Source organism: Pezoporus flaviventris, unplaced genomic scaffold, assembly GCF_033815535.1.
Source record: "Pezoporus flaviventris isolate CSIRO_AGI_PZ_B2104156 unplaced genomic scaffold, CSIRO_AGI_Pfla_v1 ptg000001l, whole genome shotgun sequence".
NCBI classification, from domain to species: domain Eukaryota; kingdom Metazoa; phylum Chordata; class Aves; order Psittaciformes; family Psittacidae; genus Pezoporus; species Pezoporus flaviventris.
Window position 1 is genome coordinate 41,146,849 of NW_026892549.1, and position 23,445 is coordinate 41,170,293.

Below are 23,445 nucleotides of genomic sequence, written 5' to 3' on the forward strand. Positions count from 1 at the left end.
GGTTATATCTATCACTAAGTCTATACACAAAATCTGCCATATATTGTCTCTATAGTTAGATGATGTTGTTTCAGCAAAACTAAGATTTGTAACACACTACATCAGGTCTAACTGAATCACTTTATCTCCTAGCAGAAAGAAGCTGATACGGAGTATACCCTGCATTCTAGATCACCATTGCTGAAGCTTTCCTACTGTCTTACCTATTTTCCTCACTGTAAAAATCATGAAATGTCAAGTGTTCTCTGTATCTCTGTGCTCTGAGTTACAGTCAGAATTAGAGTCTTAACCCAGAAGAAGACAAGTGGTTTCATCGTTATTCTGTTTAGACAGTGTGAGACTGAGGGCTTTTATTTCAACCCTCCCATAAAACATGAAAATAAATGAATCATTTTATTCCACAAAGGTCCTTGAATACCCAGAGCTTTCTGTGTGATCCCTGGGGTAAGCATCACACCTATTCCTTGTCATGATGTTCCAGAAGTTGTTGTGTCCTTTAGCCCTAAATATTTGGGCTGAGCTGGAGCAGTTAAGGCTCACAGTCCTTTTCAGTGTTTGTGAATCAGCCAAGGTGGCAACTTAATACCGCTCTAAAATGCCAAGTGATCAGCTACAATGCCTGTGTCTTAATAAATCAGAGTACTGTGGCCTCCTGAAGAGCAAATCGCATTCTTAACTGTGATCAGGAATATTTGATTAGTTTGTCACTTGAGGTTCGCAAACAGTTAATGGTAGATTTTGGCAGTACTAAACCTATTTTCATTTCTTCATTTCATCTTTCAGCAGAAAGAATTCCCATCACAGTGCATTACAATATGAGAAACAAAAAGGTTTCCTCTATCAACACAACTGCATAAATATGTCAGGGCCACTCTGAACACGAAAAATTGCTAATCAAATCACATTATAAAAACTAAATGTTGGACCAACACACTGAACACTTTGCAGAGTTTTTACTTTATTTCACAAAAGAGATTAACTGGATTCAAGGTGGGCTTGCAGACAGGCTATTGTAAATTGGACCAGAAATCATCAGCCACCTACAGTCTGAATTTGACCCCATTATATTAAACAAAGAGCCCTGAGAAATAATTGAGCCGGGAGCTGCACAACAGCCTAAACCCCTGCTGGCTGACAGTGTCCAGCAGAGAACAAATGAACCCACTACTAATGGTAGTCAACAGCTTCTTTAGAGGACTGAACTTATCAGCCTCTAAAGAAAAAACAATATTCTGCATGGTCCTTAAACAACCAACATGATGTAGAAAACTAACCAAATTCTCAGCTATTGCAGTTGCTAAAGCTCTTCTGAAATCAAAAGGTCAACGATAATTTAGATCAAGATCTTGTCAACTTCTCCTTGCCAAACTGAGCATGTGAAAAGAGTAACAAACAAGTTCCAGCATTATTCAGTGCATAGGACCCTTCCTACTCATGTAGGTATTATAGATGGCACCATTGCTTGGCAGTCTGGGTGCAAAGACAGAGCCCCCAGAAGCACGGGTGCATGATTATCGTATGTTATCATACACATGGGTTGACTTAAACAGGTGTGCTCCTCCCCAGGTGAACATGGTAAGTCTCTAATGTGCCAATAGCCCATCAGAAAGCACTGTCACAGGCTCTGAATTTGGTCCTTCCCCAGTGACAGCAGCTGTCTGACCGATAGAGGCAAGATCAGGATTTTTCACTTTTGCATTTTTAACATAGCAGAGCACTAAGTAGCTCCTGCTCTAGAATAAATTGTGCAGATCCACTGCGATGTGTTTTGCAGGCATAATAAGGAGTACTGTGAATCTACAAACATAAAAGTGTTGAAGGCTTTCTGGCAGTGGTCACTGCTATCAGCTATGGCTAGTGACATTCATGCTGCAAAGTAAATGGAATAAAAACAAGCTTCCTACCTAAATTAGGAACCTAAATTAGTTGGGATGCAAAGCCCAGCTGCTATGCAGAGAAAAGGGAATGAAACAAACCATGCCCTACTTAAGCTCCCCAGCACACCATGATTTCTCTCTGAATGTTCTGCCTCCATTCTTTTGCAGAAGTCAAAGAGCAAGTAATTAAACCATAACCTGGAGGTGCTGCCCCACTCCAAACCTGATCCTGCCACTCTCTTGGTGCTCAGGCAGCTGTAGGACAGATGCAGACCCTCCCTATGCAGCACTGCTCTCTGCTGAGCTGTTGGTGCAGGAGGGGGCAAACCCATCTGTCTAGTCAGATGCCATGGAGGGGAGAAGGTCCTCCTTTCCCACCTGGAACAGTTCCCAGCTTCACTCATTCCTTCGCAGTGCCTTCAGCTGCAGAGTTTCTCTTCAGCAGGGTTTATAATGGGAAGTGGGTGGCCAGCAGAGCAGTCTTAACTAACTAGTAAAAAGAGCTCGTACATGCTGGGAGAGTCTTGCATTTTGTGAGAAACTCTTTTTGTGCTTAAATTTAACTGAAAAATTTTAACTTAACAAATGTATCAGTTAAGGTCGTCTCAGGGTCTTCCCAATGCCCTTCTGAGAACAGGAACTTGCCATGTAGGTCTGAATTTCGGTACAGCCTGACACAGAGATGGTGTATCACCTGCAGTGTGCACATAGGGTATACAATAATCCTGGTACCACATAGCAGGTCAGTCTGATTAGGACTCTTTTGCCATACACTGTGTTTTGTCTTTTTTTCTGCAACTGATCAGGGAATCTCAGAATTAATTAAATCTCTTGATGTACTCTTAGACAGCTTGTGGAATAAGCGGTAAGATATTAGAGACACTGAACTTGTTCATTTGATTTCATCTCTGTAACCTGAGCTCCAATTTAATGTTGTATCTTCTACCCTCTTGAAGATTAATTACTGCACCAGTTAGCAAGTCATCTCACCGTCTTTCATTTGTGAAGAGTGCAAGTCAGTAGAAACGTAACTCAGGTATTACTCTGGCTTTGTACATGACCGATGAAAATTCAGTTAAAGATTTAACAGTTAAATATATTTAGCACTGCAACACTCTTTTCTTAAAGCCAGCTCCAGAGCTAATTCAAGCATGGTCATGTTACAGGTGAAGGAATATGACTAACATTTAAATTCTACTTTCAGTAGTCTTAGTGTAGACAAGAGACATCTCAGTATAGACATAGATGCCCTCAGCCCCAGCTCCCAGCATCAGAGGAGTTTTCTGGATTTATGCTTCTATTCAGGAGCAGATGATAGTTCTTTAGATTTGTAATTTTTTTTAGCATATCAGGGCTCTGTAGCAACGGCAGCCTTAATGTTGGCAGGAGCATCGTAGAACTAATTTTGCAGTTCTAGCAGGGACTCCTTCCTGTCCCTGCTGGCTCTGCAGTGGTCTGAAGACACAGTGGAGGGAGCATGAGCAGCTTTGAGCTACCAGGTACCAAGGTATCATGATCACAGATACCTCTGGTCTGAACCCTTTTTCTGTCTAAATAAGATGAGGTACACTAGGAACTCAGTGAGGTTCCATGTTCTGGTAGCTCTGCCAAGAAGAGGTTCCAGTGTTAGGTGACCAAGTGGTAGCAGGTTCACGCTTGTGCCAGAAATACAATCCTGTCAGTGAAGGAAAGCACAACAACTTGAAAACATTGTGAGACAGGGGCATAGGAAAGCAGTACAGACACACTCTCCAGCTTAAGAATGACACCTTGAGAGGCTCTAGATTGCTGGAGAGTAACTTTAAGAACCTAGTGACCAGAAGAATATTAGTTTTAATTTCTCAGACACTCAGCCAAGCCTATTTTCCTGTCAAAATGAAATTGATTAATTTCCATCCATTTTCAGAAGCCCATAATAGGTGCAAATCTACCCTTAAACACAGCCAAAGCTTTAGATAGTCTTGGTTAACGCACTGAAGTCCAGCAAATGCAAACACTAGCCACATACAGCAAGGTTCAGGAAAAATCTTGCATGCTAGCCCAGGCAAACCTAAGTTTGCATCACAGTTTCCCCAGTTATCCTTTCCTTACTCCCAAGAGTAAGGAAATGGTAGGCATTTGTTTTGCCAATGAAACACCCATCCCTGCAATCACTGTAGTTCTTAGCATTACTGTTAATATTTTCATTGTTGCTTGCAGTGTCTGCCTACATTGTTCTGCTTACATCAACATTCCTGTCCTCAATATCCTAAATTAGGTATTTACATAATCTCTTCACAACAGAGACACCAGTGATTCTTCCCTAGAAGCCCTGGTCCCAGGAAGGCCAAGGGTAGTTTCTTGATTTATGCCCTTAGGGTTAATAGATGTTTTTCAATAGATTTTTCTCCTCAGGATCCAATCTCTGCATAGTTTCTTCATACAGCTCCTAAAGGACTGCTCACAGCACCATCAAGAGCACATAGCAGTTCCCTTCAGGAATACTCTGAAGACTAGTATTTGTTTTCTTAAGTTTTTCCGGTTTCTTCAGATATACACTCTAGAAATGTATCCAGGAGCAAGCATCCCTGCCTGCTTTAGCAGGACACCACGTTGCCTGTTACAGACAACATGCAACAAGTCTTGCATTAATTCAGACGTCCATCCCTTATCTTGACATCTGAAAATGGCACCTTCTGGCAGCTTCCCCTTTGGTATTGTCTTGCTTTTAAGGATGATGTATAGTAGCAATTTTGCTCTATCTGCTAAGACCACCAGCAAAGTGGCAATCCTGTTTTTTCATTGGCAGTATTTTTGATAAGTGATTTGGGCTTTCTTATTACACGGTAATACGATGTCTGAAAAACCCAATGCATGTCTAAAGGAAAAAAGGGATGTTTCAATTGTGTTGCCTGTGTGCATTAATAAACATCTCTGGATTTTATATATTGCTGCATAGTGTTGAAAATCTACTATTTTTTCATATAGTTAAAACAGACTTTATCCCAGTGTTGTTTTACATCTAGCATCTCGAGCCTGAGTATTACATCATCTATACATGCCAAAAAATGCTAGATTTGACTTTCAGTTCTGCAAGATTTGTGGCTGTGAAGAAATTTCTAATTGTGTTGGGAACCCTGCAAGGAGACTGGTCTAAAACTAACAGAAAATTTCTGTTAGAAATTTCTGTTAGAAATTTCCTAATCTGAATAACCCATTTTGAGTTTTACTATTAATAGAACCATATTTTTCTTCTTTCTATAAAACCCATAGAAAGACACAGTCATCAATCTACTGAGAGGTTTTCATATTTCTCATACCATGATGCATAAGGTTTCCATAGCATCTTCAAAAGGCAGGAATCTACTTCTTAAAGTATTCAGTAGCAATGACAATCAAGATGTTTTATAGACTAGGGAGGAAATGACATGTATATTATATAATGCAAACTATATTATATATAAGCTAGTAGTAAGAAAGCAGTAGAAAGAGTTTATTCTGTCCTCAGCTTTGAAGGAGCCAGTGGCTCAGAGCAGCTGCTTTAGCTGCTTTTGTTTGTCATATTGAAGAGGAGGAGCACAAGAACAGCAGCTCTCAGAGCTTCCCCTCCCTGGAGTAAGTGGTGAAGACTAATTAGGCAGCATCGCTACTGAATGGCTATACTGAAGTAGCTAAGGAAGATGCCTGTCATTACTTACCATCTTAATAATGCATCTTCTTATTTTATCTCTTCTAACATCTGCCCGTTACTCTAAATCTATGCTTTCAAATGAGAAAGAAATCCTGTAACACAATATCTCATTTAATGATAAAACTGATAAAGCATTTGATTTCCCCTGTGCTGACCTTCTTAAAACTGGGGTTCAAGACTTCTCCCTCAGTATCCTGGTGTATTCCTTCACAATGTTAGGAGATAAGGAAACTAGTAGGTCTTTTCCCCTGAATGATACATCCCAGTTTAGGAGCTGAAAACATGGGAATCTGTGTGGAAAACCTGTTTTCTGGTGTCCAAGATAGCTCATGAGCGCTTTCTGATGTGAACAAATCAGTGGGAAAAGGTGTGTGTGGGGACACTACAGCTTGTTAGAGTTACAGGAGTTTATGGGTCTTAATGTTGCACCATGTAAGGGTCATTCAGCTGCCTTGCTTTCCAGAGCCACCTATTTCGTGCTATTACACAAGAGTGACACTAAACACATGCAGTACAAGAGCAGGGTTGTACTGTGCTCTCCAAGGCTGTGCAGGCACAGCAATCCTTCCCACAATAAACAGCTTTGCTTGGCATGCCTGAAGTGTGTTATGAGTCCAGGGTGCATAGCAATAGTCAGATTAATTAAATATGTCAGTCTCTATGTGTGCCTGTGGGTTTCCTGGGATGTGTGCCTGGTAACACAAGGTGGGAGAGATGTTGCTGTGATCTGTGGCACAAGAACACTGGTGATCTGGAGCAGATCCATAGTTCTGCCCTTGCAGTGCTAAAGCACTTCCTGGCTGCCTTGGGATCTGCAGTGGGACACCCCAGGGTTTCACTGGTGACAACCCACTGCACCCTCATTTCTTCCACCCTCTTCATTGTACTCTTCCCCTGTTGTAAATGCAAGGTAGCTCCAGGTGCCTCACCTGTTAGGTGAAGACAGTGAGCAAATTACCTTCTTTAATGGAATAGTGCCAACAAAACCACAAGTAGCTGACAGCCTTGGCCCTTGTCTCTTTTTAGTCTAACTTGCTGCTGATGAAAACAAAGCAAGAAAAAAAGCAGTTTTAACACTTTGATGATGCTGAAAAAGTCACTACAAAAGTGTTACAAAAAGGTTTTTCCTTGTCAGTCATCAGAGAGCACCTTCGGATTTTAAATCCCTAAAGGATAGGAAATTATCTGTCTGAATTTATGTATAATGGTAAATACTGATATTCAGACACTGGTAACTTAAGCTTTTGATAAAAGAATCTTTTATCTCACATCATCACATCTTGTTATGCCACAAGATCTTCCTCTGGTCTGCAATGTCCCTCGAGCTGAGGCAGAGAAGGTGATTTTAATTCTTCGTGTTTAGTCATCATATTAAGTTGTCCATATCTCTGTCAATAGCTTTGTCCTTCAGGCCTATTACTTTCCAGGGATTTGCAGAGCTTACCTCTCTGAAATTGCTCTACCAGTCTTAGAGTCTTTCACTTGAGTTTGTGCTCCAACAGACACTATTTACAGTCTTATTTTTTTCAGATCAGTAGGAGTGGCTCTGCCAGGAAAATAATCTTGATAATTTTGTTTTATCTTCCTGAGTTTTTGTTCCAGTAAAGAATTGGAAAAAATAGCTGAATTTTCCACAAAATGAAAATTCTGGCTTCCCACGAACACTCTAAACGAGCATTGAGACCCACCTTCCGATCAGCAAAATGGCCTCTGGTTTTTCTGTTTAAATGCGCCGTTTTGTGTCACTTATAAGCAGGTAATAATCACAAGGTATCTGCATTAGACATGACATTAGACACCTGCCTTTTTAGAAAGTGTGCATTTTGATATGGATCCAAACTTTGCACCTGAGGCCCAGGGCTAGTGAATGTGAGCAAGTTTTGGGAAAGAAAGCTATGCCATGATGATGAACATCCAATAGGTTACCCTGAAATTGTAGCAGCAATGACTTCAGCTTGCTTAAAGACACGAGCCTCTCAGGTACAGACAAAAGCCAATACTAGAGGAAGTCATTCAGCCCTAACAGAGCAAAGTTAGGGCAGGGTGCTTGCTGGGGTCCCAAACCCAGAGGTGAGGTCATGGGGAAAACCAATCTTACTGATGATGTTACACCACACCCCTACCAGCCTGCATGCTTGACATAGAGGTGAGGTGGTAACCGAACTGTTATAGTAAAAGCAGAGGCTAGCAGAGAGATGCAGAGGGGATGCTGCAAAAGCTGTGAATAGTGGATGATGTGAGCTGGGTGGGAGCCCTGTCCCACCCCAGCAGACCCCGGGAGGCACCACCCTGAAAAGCTGGAACCATGTTACAGGATACACACTGCAAATGGCTGATCCACCCAGTCCTTCAGGCAATAAGCCCATTTCCCCACGTATTTCAGGCTCAAACTCATCCATATGTGGAAAAAAGATCTCACCATTTACAGTGACAGTTTTGCCACCAGCTTTGCCATAACGCTTGCACAGGAGTACTGGGCTGGTGTGAGGGAAGAGCTCCAGGACTCCACTTTACAGGGGCAAGAATGTGTGTAGGCGATGAATCTTTAGGTGATGATGGCTGAGAACCATTTGTATTTTAAAAAGGGAACATCTACACAAGTTGGCACAATGGGAGTTTTACCTGAAGTCAGAGCAACTGAAGGTCCTTGGAGCATATGATGTGCTTTGCCCCACTGCCAAAGCTCAGGGGAATTAAACCCCTCAGAACAGTTAACAGGTACAGTTGTGAAGGGTCTCAGGCGCCTTCTTTCCTGCAAACAAATATGCCCCCCACCCTCCTTCCTTCCACTTAGGCAATGCAGCGCATGGTTGTTTTTATTATGGTTCTGTCACTTCGCACAGTACAGTTTTATTTCAATAATAAAAATATAGAAATATAATTAGCATCTTTGTTTTAAGGCACTGAGTTTTTAAATTACCATGTGTGACAACTGTTATGGCACTGAAATCGTTAAAATCATGTAAATGCTTAAACCATGTAGGCCTGGGAGATTATAGTTTCATTAGAGAAAAGGCTATAAAGTTAGACCTAGGTAATTACCTTTCCCATTAATGCTCGAAAATTCTTTGCTCCACTGAGAAGTGATTGTGGTGCATCATGCCTTCTGTGCTTTTACATTCAAACGGCAGGAGCTTTTATTTCATCAGCACAAACTGCAAGGAAACAGCGGCAGCCTTCCAGGTGTACTTTGCAAATTGGGGTTTAAATGTGGAACACATCAAATTAAAATTCAATATTAATTATTTTGTCTTGCTAGGAGCCTGAGTAGTTTAAAGCAGCAAGGGTAATTGTCTAACTCATTGTATGTGTCTACAGCGAACTTAATCATTATGTCAGCTTCCTAATAAAAGGTTATTATAGAAACAAAGATCCCAATTTTACATATGGTAGGCAAGGGAGAATTCGAAGAGCTAGTCTCCAAGGTAGACTTGAGGTTCTTGACAAATGATGCCCATGCTGTGATCAGATACTTAACAAGAAATCTCGTTATTAACTAGGCCTGTACAGATAATTAGCACTTGAGCTTCAAATTTTAAATCTGGCTTGAGATGTATAATTTATCAAAAGCCCTAGCTCGCTGTCAAAGTCCTATAATAAGGCAGTGTTATTGATGAATTGAGATTAAGAGCAGATTGAAGAGAAAATTAGGCCACTGGTTAGTCTGAAAGGTCTGATTTCAATATTTGCAGTACTAATTTGGTATTATTTTGGTAAATGGATGTGGTCCCCAAGTGCTGCATAGTATAAAAGAATAAACTGGATGTCATTATTCTAACAAAAAAAGTATTGTTTACTGTATGCTGAATTTTGCAACACTAGCAGTCTGGTTAATAAGCTGCTTTACAGGATAAGTGTACCTGTTTTTATTGCATTAATTTATTACAACACATACAGAACGCCATGCTTTTCTTCAAGGTTAGAAAATGTACCTTCTTTACATTAAAAATTATATTGCATTAGACTAACAATGATTGAGTATGCCAATCCCTAATTTAGCTGTTTCATTTTTATCTTTGAATTGTCATTCAAGCATTCTTTACCCTGGAATGCAGATAAGTACCATTTTGTATATTCAAGCTACATAAAAAGAGCAATCTTTTTTTAATGATTGCTGGTAGCAATTCATTGCAAGTGGTTCCAAGAAAAAAAAAAAAATAAATGAAAGAGTGACTGTATGCAATCTATCTACAGTAAACTGCAGCTGCAAAGGTGTTAGATACACATTCATGACCCTTAGTATGCTAAATCTTTTTGATACACATAATAAAATGACATTTGGGGCAATACCTGATTTCCAGAATTTTTTACGTTAGGTAAAACGTAAGTTTGGGACAAATCCTGTTTGTGTTTTCAGGGTTTAATTGTTAGCCCAAGAACACAGAATGTATCAAAAAGGCTCTATAATTTTTACCTTATATCCTGTCAAATATATGTCAAATGCAAGCATGTATCATGTATGTATATCTCTTGTATATCACGTCAATATCCTCCAGCAAAATAATAATGTCAGTGGCTGCCTGTTTCCAGGAAACTTTGCACTGACAATCCCTTGTAACCCGTTACTGGCAGCAGCTCCTTTCCTCTCAGTTTCCAGCTGTCCGGCAGGGTATGCCAAGTCACAGCAGGACCTGAGGAGTGTTTGTATTCAACTGTGGCACCGAGCTTTATGGAGATTTGCCTTGTATATTGTGCACTTGCAGACAAGCGGGATTTCCAGGGCCCAGCGGGGGCTCCCCGGTGTTTATGCTGAGGTGGTTAGCTAGTTGGCAAATTGCTTTGGGCCAGAAATGTGTGACAGAGGAAAATGTATTGCATTAGCTCTTCTATCAATAACATCTTAACGCTGACTTATAACACAGTTGCTTTCATGCCGATCCAGCCTCCTAATTTTAATTTTAGGATTGATTAAATTTTGCAATCTGGCTTCTTTGGTGATACTGGAAAGAAAAGGTTTTTCTTTCTTACTTAGAAATAATATGCTGTTAAAAATATAAGCAACAAAATATAAACAACTTCACTCTACTAAGCCATTAACTAATACATATTTACACTGATTTGGAAAACATCTAATCTTTTTGGGGTATACATTCTGATAATTTTAAGAAGATTTACAATAATTTATTATTTTAGCTGTTACTCTGCTGTACATACAAGTAGCATTGTGCAGAACCACTTGAGTCCTAAGGGATTTTTAGTAGATTTGTAAGAGATCCAAAAAAGGAGGAGTACTGCAATTCCTAGCAGACAGAAATGCTAATTTATACTTTTGTGAGCGTTTTCATTCAGTCCCTTCCAAGTTTTACTCTCATATTTTGGACTGATTCTGATCTTGTTCACACTGAACACTTCTGCTCTGCAGTGATGCAACTAGAGACCAGGGGACCCTCCTGGTTGAATTAAGACTTACATCAGTGTAAGAGGTAAATTTGAGGAGCTTTAGGGGTCATTTTAGATAAAAGTAACCAATAAGCTACAGTTTAACTTTACTTAGAAAAGCAATTTAGGGAGTATTTTATATCTTTAAATGACATTTTCAAGTGTACACAAAGCTAAAAAAATATTCAGATATTTCAGAATTGGGAAGAAAAAAAAAAAATCTTTGCCAAACAGAAACATGGGGCACATCGCAAGGCTTTGCCAATTTAGGCCACTTTGTAACTCCTCAAGATAAGGCTGCTTTCTAATAAGCTTAGCTACCCAATCGCCTGACTTTGAAGTCCTTTCACATGAAACATTCCCACAGCTTGTAAGGGGAGCTGCACACACAAAAGATCAGCAGCAGAACGCGTGTTTCTATATTTGCTTATATCCATAGAGCAAATGTAATGACGATACAAGACTTTTCATGAATTATAGTAGGAAATAACAGCTACCTGAGATCACCATGCAAAAGAATGGAAATGTTTATTATAGAATACCTGGTATCTTATGCTGCCTTATTAAAAACAAAGGGGTTTGGTACTCAGGTGGTTTGTGTAGTCGTTTCTACATTCCTTCTTTTAGTGATTTGGTAGTGCTGGTGCAGACGACCACATGTGGGCCGTATGAAAAGTAATTCAGAAGAGAACCAGGCTTGAAGATTCCCATTGATATAATTACAAATAGTGACTACTTAGTGCAGTGCAGGGTAATAAAAGAGGATTCTGCCAAGTTAAATTCCTTCAGCTAGTCCAGGCCATTCCATTGCTGCAGATACCATTGTTATCTGCATGCTTCCAACGGGCTGAGCTCCAAAATTCCAGGAGAAGGATTTAGATATTGCTAGGAGAAAGGTGAAGTTGTGCCTCTACTCAGTGCGTTCCCCACTGGCTGTAAACAGACTAACTTGGCATTACCAGCTCAGAACCGGGGTGTAATGAGCAGAGGCTCTACTGCTGCACCGAGGGGATGGCAGACATACACTGAAAAGAAAACACACATTAAGTTACGAGGGCCCAGCGTGCTCTCGCTAATTGGGATGCTCACGTTCGGGATGCTCTTCCCGCCGCGCCCAGCGGCCCGGCTCCTGCCCGCGGCGGGCGGAGCGGCCCCGGAGCCCGCGGCCCAGGCTCCAGCTCACGGTCCGGCCTTGCTACCGGCCGCCGACAGGGGTCTCCAGCGCACCGCGGAACGGCCCGGGCGGCGCGGGGCCGGTGCCGGGCAGTAGCCGGTAGCAGCGGGGCCGGGAGCAGCGGGGCCGGGAGCAGCCGCCGCTGCAGCGGCCTGTGGCTGCTGTGCGGGTCTCCGCGGCGGAGATGTGTTTTGTTTACCTGAGGGGCAGCTTTCCCCGCTCTTAAGGGGAGCGCGGAGCCGGGGCTTGTCTTTCTGCGGGGAAAGAGCGAGAACGGACGCTTCAGGGAGGGAGGGAGGGAAGGAGGGGTGGGTGGCTTTGGTGTGAGGCAGGGTGGGGACCCAAACTTCGATAAAATGCAGCATTCCGAATACAGAACGAGGTAAAATAGCGCAAAGCTGTCACTTGGCGCGTCAAAGCCTTCCCCTTCCAGTTTCCACTAACCAGCTATTGCCAATAACCCTTATACTCACCAGTGCCTCAGTATTTGGGCAACTGAAGGCAGAAAAACTAATTTTGCTATAGGTGATGGTAAATACTGTCATTCTATTACATGAACATTTGTGATCAGTTAATTTTTAAAAGGCACACACAGAGTTTGAGTTACCTTTTATAACTTCTTCTTTTTTTCTTTTTTTCTTTTTTTTTTCTTTTCTTTTTTTTTTTTTAATTCAATGATTCAGGAAGACAACTGTCCAGAAGGCAAAGGACATTTTCCAACTGGAATACAGCTCTATAGTCTGTGACAATGTACAGTGGTTGATGAGTTAGTTCTGGAGGCTTCTGAATTTTAATGATGTTGGAGATGATATTGTGTGTCCTTCAGCTTGTTAGAGTGACACTAGCACTCCATAAATCATAATACCTGTGTATTGTAAAATCAATACAAAAGTGCTATCTCAGCGCTAAACCTTAATAAGTTTTTCAGTGCTCTAACAGCTTAAACTTTGTTGTAATGCCATTGGACCTGTAGGTTAGGATCAGAGCATGCTTAATTTGTTTTGTAATAGAGACTTTTCTTTAATGAAGGACCGATTAGTAAAGCTTTGGTTGCCACTCTGGTGATCAGTTAGCAGAACAGCCTCTGCAATTAAACTTGTGTATCTCTGTCCTGAAGCAAAAAAGCAGGCTTAAACAGTCAATAAATGTTAATCCAGTCAGAGCCCGTCTGTGCCTTTGAAGGCTGCCCATGAGGGGTTTTTCAAATCACATTTTTTTCTTCTTGTTTTAAATATGGAGGTCCCCATAGAGCTGGTACGTAGTGTACAAGGCCTCCCACTGCTCTGTAATAAGATCTGGCATACTAACAAACAGCATTCTGTACAGATCTGTCATCTTTAGGTTTGTTTGTCCCTCCCTGTCCCAGCATACCTAGCTATGTAGTTACTGGTTATGTAAAAAAGCAATTGCTGTGTTTTACTTTTCCAACACATGAAAGTAAAAAGGCTGCCTTAAAAATCTTTATCCAAAAGATGTTACTATGGATGTACACAATTTTTATCATTCACAAACACATCCCCCAAACCTTTTTTCAACACTATTTGTTTCTTTGTGGGGTGATTCTCAGGGGAGGAAGTTTACATTTATACATAAACAGCAAAGCATACATTGGAAGCATTCATCTCACAACTGTCCTTAAAGCAAGCAAAAGGAAAAGTTAAAGCTTATCTAGACTGTTGTTGCTCTCTAGGATAGGCTTCTCAGGAAACACTGCGAGATATTTATCTAATTCTGTTTTCCACTCTTGTCTGCTTACTGTCTTTTCCCACGAATAGGATTTAAAAAGAAACAAGTTGATAACTAAAAGCAGAGCAAGACTTAGTGGAAAGTTGGCTGATAGAGTTGGGAGGGAAACATGGGTAAAAGAAAGAAGCAATTCCCAATCTTTAAATACTTTCCTTTTGGGGACACACAGCCTTTGCTATGAACTTAATCTCTTTCTATTTGCCAGCCTGTTTTCTACCTTTTGCTGCATGCATAGCTGTACATAAAGCATTAACATACATGGAAGAGTGCTTTAAATTTACCTTAATTATAATTGGCATCCCCTTTATGTTGCTGTGTAGCATTCAGCTTTTGCTCTTCATCAGGAGAGTCAGAGCTTCAGACAAAAAAGATTAAGAGACTTCTATGAGTCATTGCATTGGAAATGAATGTTTCCTGCTGGAGAGAGAAACAGCGGGTAAAGAGGGATATCAGCCCCTTTTACAAAGAGCCAAATTCATTACTAGCACAACACTCTGACTTCCCCAGAGCCACCCCATTCCCTACCAGCATGACCTGGAAGGATTTGAAGTACACAAACTGACAAGGGAAACTTGTAACAGCCCCCTGGACAATGCAATTGATACGGTGCAGTCATGCAAGGTTTCAGCAAAGTCAGGCAAGAATGCCAATAGTGGTTTGAAATTATTAGATTCTGATGAATAATATTATGAGATTTTTTGTTTGTTTGTTTTTAAATACAAATACAGACATTTTAAAAACCACCCCTCTCCCTTCCATTTCTTTTCAAGCCCTGCCCTATTGCAAGACCAGTCACAGGCAGAAGTCTATCCAGTAACTATCCAGTGCATGTAAGGCTGGGTCAGCCTGAGGTACATATTTAATGATAATTGGAAGCTGAGATGCAAAAAGGAAAATACTTTGCCCTATCATTTTCTGTGTTTCCGTTTTCATTATACCAGATTCTATCTTTAGTTTTAATTATTTAATTCAGACTAGTTTATGATAGAAGTACTTGCCCTGCCTTACCTCTTATCACTTCTGATTTCAGCTCTCTGTATTTATTTCCTTTGGTAGCCAGCATTATGTAGCCAAGATCTATTTTGATATTTTACTTCCTTCATTCTCCTGTGATCTCAACAAAGTCCCAGGCAGCAGACTTTGGGTTCCCATTCAGTCAGGTTGTGTACAACCTTGCAGAAATCATAGAGGAGATTATTGTAGAAATACAGAAATCAAAATTGTAGTCTGCAGGTTTGGATTCCTTGAAAACATGAGCAGGGACTGGTAAAGGAAAAAAGGAGTCCGACAGTATCTTTCAGGTAAAACAGACAAACAAAGGGATTCCAAATAGGCAAAGGATATCTTTAAATATTACGAAGTGCTTATTTAGTTGGTGAAGCTGTAGAGGCCACACAGCCCTAGGCAATGTCAGCACAATAGCACGGATATTGATGGCTTAAAAGTCCTACTAATCCACCAATGATATTGGTAAATTATGTTCCTCTATTATAGTACATTGTTGCATTTAAAAATCTTTGTTCAAGTGGAATGTGCTGATAAACTTTTTACATTCTTTTCATGTAAGTTTCCAGCATTTTCCCACAAGGAGTAAGGGCATTCCTGACTGCATTTGGTTAGTCATGTAGTTTAGTCAGCACATCCCCAAATTTAAGAAAAGAGGACTTGAGCTTGCAGGCTTTTGAGTAGTGCCAAAGGGGATCAAAGAGAGCAAACACCTCTTCAAGCAAAACTGTACATGAGATATTTACTAACACAGAAGACCTGCTAAAGCATATTGAAATGCATACAGCATTTAAAGAAAGAGAATGTCTTCATGTTCATGAGGTCTCTAACCAGACAGGCAAAAGTGAGCATGAGGATTAGTAAAGACTAGCTATGGCTGGGGGTATTGACCTATAAAATCCCCTTAGGTGTTCTCTGATGTATCTGCTCACCTAGTCCTGCAAAGTATGAACTAAGCTTGTGAGAAAACAAAGCTTGGATGAGCAGAACCGATGCTGGTTTCTTAGCTAGGGCAAGTGAAACTGGCTTCTGAGTACACAGTCACAAGTCACGCTTGTGTCACATCACAGAAAAGCATCAAGATTAGGGAGCAATGCATCCCCTCTCAGTTCAGCAGATTTGGGTTATTTAGTTTTACAAAGTGTCTAGCTACTTGGCCAGTATTCCATGCTGGAGAGCTAGATCTGTTTGTGTAAAGGCAAGCTATTTACATAAGCTGGGACTGGAGTGGGAAGGTGGGTTCGGAAGAAGAAGTGAGATGCTAAGCACTACATTTTGTTTGCTTTCCACTAGGTGCTCGCAATTGCTAAACAACTGTATGATTGCAGCCAGCGCATGACAGGTTTTGAAAACGGAGACAAACCAGTAAATTTAAACAGGTCTTTAAGGTGACAAATGGAATGCAGGTTGTGCCTGAAGAAGCATCTGCGTGTCTCCTATGCCCCTTCAAATGTTTTTCCATTTGCATGCTCTTAGGTTGCCCACAGCTGTAGGTCAAAGTCACAGCAGCTATTCAGAGTGGGTGCTACCTCAGCAGCAGGAAGGGGTACAAAGAAATTTGGGGCAATTATCATGTGAGCCACAGTGGTCTGGACAGCCTCTGTAACTGTGAGACGCTCAAAGACTTCCAGAAATTCAGGAGCCTCTGCCTGTTTTTTCAGTGGACTCCTAGGGTCAACCTCAGGTGGCTGCAGGAGGTGAAACTTTAAGTAGACTACAGCCTTATAAAATATCAGCAGACACATACTTGAAAGCCTAATGATCAGTTTAGCTTGGCTTAATTGGGTTTATGTGTTCAAGGATATCCTGGCAGCTACTCTTGGAGAAAATTAAAGCTGGAACAAAATTCTGCTGATCTGACGGAGAGCCTGAGCCTACCTCTGCATGAGAGGCAGCTCTCTTAGCTGACTCCTCATACTCAGGGAGATGGGCTGGGCCCAAATATCTCACTTGTTCATCAACCATCCACTCTCTTTTTGGCTTGGTGAGAAAGCTCTGTGCTTGGGAAACTGGTGAGTTGTTTCAGTGCTGCTTACTCACTCGCTTTTTCTCTCTTTCAAATCTCATGCACCCACTGCAAAAATGAGTCCATGATGAATAGATTTTTGAATTGTCTTATAATTGATTATTCTACTGTATAATATTAATTTTCATCTTCAACCGTTCACTGATCGAAGAATACTGGATGTGGATTGTTAGTTTTCTTTGTGACACTTATACTGAAGAATGATTTGGAGAATATGTTGGTGCATATTGATGACATTTTCCATCTCCTGTGTGTTTTTAGAGTATTTCTTGTTTTTTCCTTCCTTGGAAAAAGCAAAGCTAGTGTCCATGGCTTGCATTTTTACCTATCTTTATTAATAATCAACTATTATTAGCTGTTAAAAGCACACTGAAATAATAATCAAAACATGCAACAAAATTTAAACCACATTAAACCAAGGAAGACTCCCCTGAAGAAAAATGGGTCAGCTTTGCCCATCTTACCAGTCTTTCTGAATTCATTTCAATACTTCCACTTCTCTCTCTATGTTGCTGCATTTCCAGATGCATGGTAGTGTCCTGACTCCTTGCCTATTTCTACAGCCCACAGTGAGACTGAAACAGAAACATTTGCAGTAAGATTATTTATGCTACTCAGTTCAATTCATAATTTGTGGACATAGACACATTATGCGAGCACTACTGAAGTAATGCACTGTGCTCATCCATAATATGGAAATCTAACAAAAAGTGGTTTAATTTACTACCCACAAATGGGAAGAGATCCCTCAGTTCACCATGTGGCACAAGCTTTGGAAAGGCTGATGTTGCCACCTGTCCTGGGTTCAGCAGTAGCAGCCATTTTTCTCCTTCTTGGTAGCTGGTGCAGTGCTGTGTTTTGACTTTCAGCTCGGGAACAGAGCTGATAACAATGATGTTTTGGTTTGGCCAAGGACTTTGTGAGCCTCATGCTCTGCCAGGGAGGAGGGGAAGCTGGGTCAGGACACCTGACCCAAACTGACCAAAGAGGTATTCCATACCACAGCACGTCATGCCCAGGATGTAACTGAGAGTTACCCGGAAGGGCTGAGACTGCGGGGTTGGAGGAGGTACGGGTCGGTGCTTGGTTGGGCTGAGGAGGGGCGAGTTATCAGCCGGCTGGTGGTGAGGTGATGTATTCTCTTCCCTTGTTATTTCCTTTATCATTGTTATCATTGGTGGTAGCAGTAGTGATTTGTGTTATACCTTAGTTACTAAATTGTTCTTATCTCAACCCGTGGGAGTTGCATTCTTTTCGATTCTCCTCTCCATCCCTCCAGGAGTAGGGGGAGGGAAAGAAGCGGGGGAGTGAGTAAACGAGTTACCTGACTGGGTTTAAACTACGACACCACTGCTATGTGCAAAGTGGAGGAGGACAATGGTGGCTTCTCCACTTCAGTGTTTAGTGGCCTGGACACTCCTCCAGCTCAGGGGACACTGACCTTCTCTGTGGCAGAGCTGTCCTAAGGGCTCCAGGGACTATGTCAATGCCAGTGCCCTCATGTGAGCTACTTTTGAAGGGCCCTTTTCTGTCAAAACCACTTGATGTCTTTCATGGAGTCAGGATAACACCCTGTGAAATAAGTTCATCATACAAGTGCAACAACCTGCTTTAAACTTCCCATGAGATGATTTAACTTAAGTAAGTGTCACAAGGCTGTATGCTTCTCACCTCAAACCTTCATACTTCAACAATTAGCTTGGTGCAAGAGACTGACAAAGAATGTAACTACTCTCATTTAAAAAATTGTTTATTTTATTACTGTCTTCCAAGAAGTGGCAAAACTAATTTTAATGAAAATTTGTATTTAGGAAACAATCAACAAGCCACACACATAACCACATGCACAGCTTGACTGGCTGCTGGAGTGAACCATGGCATGCCAAGTTTCAGCCTGAAGCTAATTTTTTACAGCCACGTTATAAAGCTCTGAAAAGGGGATTTTATTGTGGAAATGCTGACAGAACCATAGTGGTGCTACTGGCTGCCTCTCTAATTAGTCTAAAGATTGGAAAGTTATATTTTGCAATATGTGGTAAGCACTATTGTCCTGATGTTGCTGGTTTATGCCAGAACTACAGCTTTAATTTGGTGCTATGTATTCTGTTGCAAGTTTGAAAAGACAAGTTTAACTCTCACTGTTGTGAAACATTTGCACTTCTGGGCAGCAACCTTGATTTGTACTTTCAATTATAAATATTGAAAGGTACAGTTTGGATTTGGGTTTGGTGACAGTAGCAGATCCCTGCTGTGTTCATTCTACTTTGAAGAAGATGTGGAGTCCACATGGTGTTTCTTGCATGGTTTCCAGAGACTACTTTTAAATTCCTTCAATAAAAGTTACTTTTATTCCTGTTTAAGTGTTTTGTGGTAATGTTTACAGAGAAACATCCTGCCAGAAGACTAAAGTAAATAAAAGACAGGACACCACTAACATAAACCACATCATTTTACTACTGTTCACCCACCACCTGCACTCCCCCATCTCTGCCACAGATCCCCTCTTGTAATTACACCTACCTGGTCTGGCTTCTACTGGTTTCAACATTTGCAGAGGTGGTAGAAGCCATTTACCTGGCCACCCTATCTTTTTCCATTGCAGAGTTGCTGTGGTATCAGTGTGATCAAGCAGCTTCTGTATTTTACCATCTCTACAGCAATAATTAGTTATTTTAAACTAAGAGTGTTACTGTGCACCCTATCATCACGCTTACCAGCTCTTGTTGCAAGCCTGAGCCCCTCTATGCCAGCTGCCCGACAACCAGTAACAAAAGAGCAGTCCTTTCTCCAAAGGTAGGGCAAACATAAGGAAAATGGATAGCTGCAATTATAAGATTATACAGTCTTGTGACATACCAAGCATATCTTAAAAACGTGCATAATTATACGAAAATGAGTGGACCCACTGATTTAAATGAGACAACCAAGTGATTAAGTGCTGTGCTGTGCTTTCATTTTGCTAATTTGTTTGTTTGGGGTTTTTCTCCTAATACAGTACCTACAGCGTCTTGAAAAATGCTACTCATTTACAGTTCTACATAATTGCTGCTGCTGCTATTGTTAGTGTGCTGGGGCTGGGCACAGAACTGTGCATCAGTAAGGTTCTAAACACCTCTGTATTTGTTTTAAATATACTATTATTCCTTCAAGCACCTACAAATCCTTATTAGTTAGTTATTATACTGTCAGAATAAATTTTTATATTTACAAATGAAATCAAGCCATGCAATCCCTCTCTCCTTTTTGGATACAATTGTGAAATCATGGAAGTGACTCCTGTTGTAGTCAACATCTTGCTATTTGGCACTACAAGGATTAACAGAGTGGCAGTAAGAAATTAATCTATTCTCTTTCTTCTAGTCCCTGCTTTAAACTCCCATCCATTTGCAAGGAATGCCTTTGTCTGGTACTTGACACTACCTGCAGAGGCTTCAACATTGAATTTAGTATGTCTGCTGAGGTTACCCTACAGGCAACAGTGGATTATTTTCTAAGTGCTAATCCTTAATGCAGAGATTTGTGCTTGTTCAGGAAAGCAAGGTCTCCATTTCCATCCTTCTTTATATTTTATTTGCAGCCACCTAGGCAGGAGGCAACCTCTCAGGAACGACCTGATGGGCTGATGCATCGCAATTTGACTCAACCAGATCTGACCCAACAAGCAGTGCTCAGAATTAGATCACAGTCTCCACATGCATTAAGATCTACAACCTACAGTAGCTCCGTTAGTCTGCTGGGCAACCAGACTGGCTCTGATTGAAATTACCATTTTGATGCTCTGACCTTCAAATCTCTTAATAAAGCAGAAAACGACCTGTCTGCTTGTCCTTTTGGCTGTGGGGAGGCAGAGTGGCACCACCCGAGTGAGCCAATACAAGATTTAACTTAATCCAAGCTCCCAAATACAGCATCAAGAAGAAGAAAAAAAATTTAAGAGCGTCATCCTTACTTATTTACAACAGGGACTGCTCCCCCTGCCACAAATGGGCCTCCTGCACCCCACAGAGGGTCAGTAAGGGTCCTGCCACTGTGTGGCTAAATGGGCAGCACCTGGGTGCCTTTGAAAATCCACTACAAATCACATGCCGCAACATTAGCTCCAAATACTTTGCACTTAGATAAGCACCTACTTATCTTAAGCACCAACAGTCTGACCACTGTTGAATTATGAGCTCCTCTTCAGAACCTGGAGGAAAAGGAATGGAAATGGAAAGAGTTTCTTCAAAGGAGCAGGTAACTGTAGCAAAGGAGAATAACTTAATCTGAAGTGTTAATCTTAAGGTCACATATATATAGATAGAATATAGACATATGTATATGTAATCGGTGATACCTACTCCTAGAGCAGTTGTACCTATGAAGCCTGATGTAGAAGAAAAGAGAACTTCATCTCTGAAAAATAAATTCTTCTTTAAGTGCTGGATCACCATTTGATGTTAAGTAATAGGTAAAAGCTAGTAGTCTAGTATAAGCAAGAGAGAATCCACTGAAATAGACTGGATTATTTTATATCTATTTACATTGAGCTGAAATTTGGTTTTGAATTTCCAGAGCAAATACAGGAAAATACTCAGACACAGCTTCCAAGGACAGTAGATCATAAGATTCTCTTTCAACTAAGAGGTATAAAAATAATTATGTCATGCTATATGCAAAAAAACACTGAACCAAACAACACCCATTTTCCTGCCAGACTTGCTCACAAGAATAAGCAACCTTTCTGCATTAAACTACTCACCCTGAAATTCAACGTAAAAGGAGTAAAACAATTAGCTAAGGTCTCTTGCAAAGAAAAAAGAAATAAACTGGAGGAATAATAAAAACAAATTGAGAAGACTGGTAAAAAATAAATATGAAATGCACAGATATAGAAAAATAGGCTTTGTGTTGTATTATCCATGAAGCTGATAATCTGATCTTATTTATTAAACATTTCCATTATTAAAAGTAAAATATATTGATGTTTTTCATGAGAATCTGCAAATACTTTTATTACTTTGTAAAAGGGTATTGAATTGTACTCTATAAATCTAATCTGTATATAGATTTTGAGGGTGTTCACTCACACATATTTATGAGCATGCATAATTAATTTTCAACTGTACTTTTTTTTTTTCTTCTAGTAAAATCCAAATCTCACAAATTGCAGCTGACCTGGCTTTGTTAATAAAATTTGCAACTTCATGTATCTAAATAACTTTGACTTGGAAATCTTGTAAGAGCAGAACTTCATGTGAGATTTACAGTAATTCCTCATTTCAGCCATGTAGAAAATACATCATTAGCAGCTTTACCATGCTACTTACTCTTCCAGATGAAAATAATAGAATAATAATTAACATTTTTACTGTAGTACATTGGCAAAGCAGGTGAAAAGCAAGGTTAAATAAGCACTGAATCGTAGAATGGTTTGGACTGGAAAGGACCTTGAAATCCTTTAGTTCCAACCCCCCTGCCACAGGCAGGGACTCCTCAACACTAGACCATGTTGCCCAAGGCTGTGTCCAACCTGGCCTTGAACACTGCCAGAGGTGGAGCGCTAAAAAACTGTCTGAAACATTTTAGTGTATCAACAAACAGCTAATCAAACTCTTTTGAACACTGAGGACCTGGTTCTGTCTGATTCATTTTCAGTAAAGGTTCAGCTTCTTGTAGCTGACCACAGATAAACCTGTGATGAAGACCTGGTAGGTAGTTCAGGCTTTCAGTCCTTGTAGACATGTTCAGGCTTTCTGTGTTCAATCAAATATGACACACCACCATTTACCTGGTAAAGCAGGAACTTCTGCATGGAAGAAAAATGCCCAGTGAAGACCAAGTCCCTTTAAGGGGGGGAGAATTTTGTTTGTCCCAGATACAAATAGCAGGTAGAGATCCCAAAGGTGACAGCCAGATGGAATTTGCAATATCTTCAGCCACACTACATTGATAATAGCCTCAGGGAATGGGTTTTGTACCAATGGACGCACTATACCAGAAGGGACAGCAGCAGGGAAGTGTCCTATTCCTACACATTTTATAGGTATCACTCTTCTTGCTGCCTACAGCTACCTGGGCATGAACATGATGGCTTCCTGCTTGCTTTGCATAAGCAGGAAGGCCAGCAGTGCTGTAAAGACAACCTGGGTATTTCCCTTACCCCTTTGCAGGGTTCCAGACAAGGGGCTCTCCATCACCTCGTACTCCCACACATTGCTTCTGTGCCTTCTGCCGGTGGGGACAAAGCCTGCATCGCATCTGAGCTGTACCTCACCTCATCACTGGCATCATGTCCAGGCAACATGTGTGTGTTTTGGGTGGGAAACTGAAATAGGGGAAAAGCAATGTGTGGGGAGAGCACTAAAATCAACTGAAGAGTCCGCAGCTGTCCTCTGGAACCATACCTGGGTGACACTGGTGGCCAGGATGCCTCCAGCTCCAGCCATTCGCAGTTTTGCCCACATTGCCTACAAGGGACCAAACCTGCAGTGTGCCAAGGCCTGCATAGACACAGGCTGCTTTTTAAAATGTTCTGGTGCTTTGTTTTCTGGTGCTTTTGTTTTCCTGATATCAGTCACTCATAGGAAGA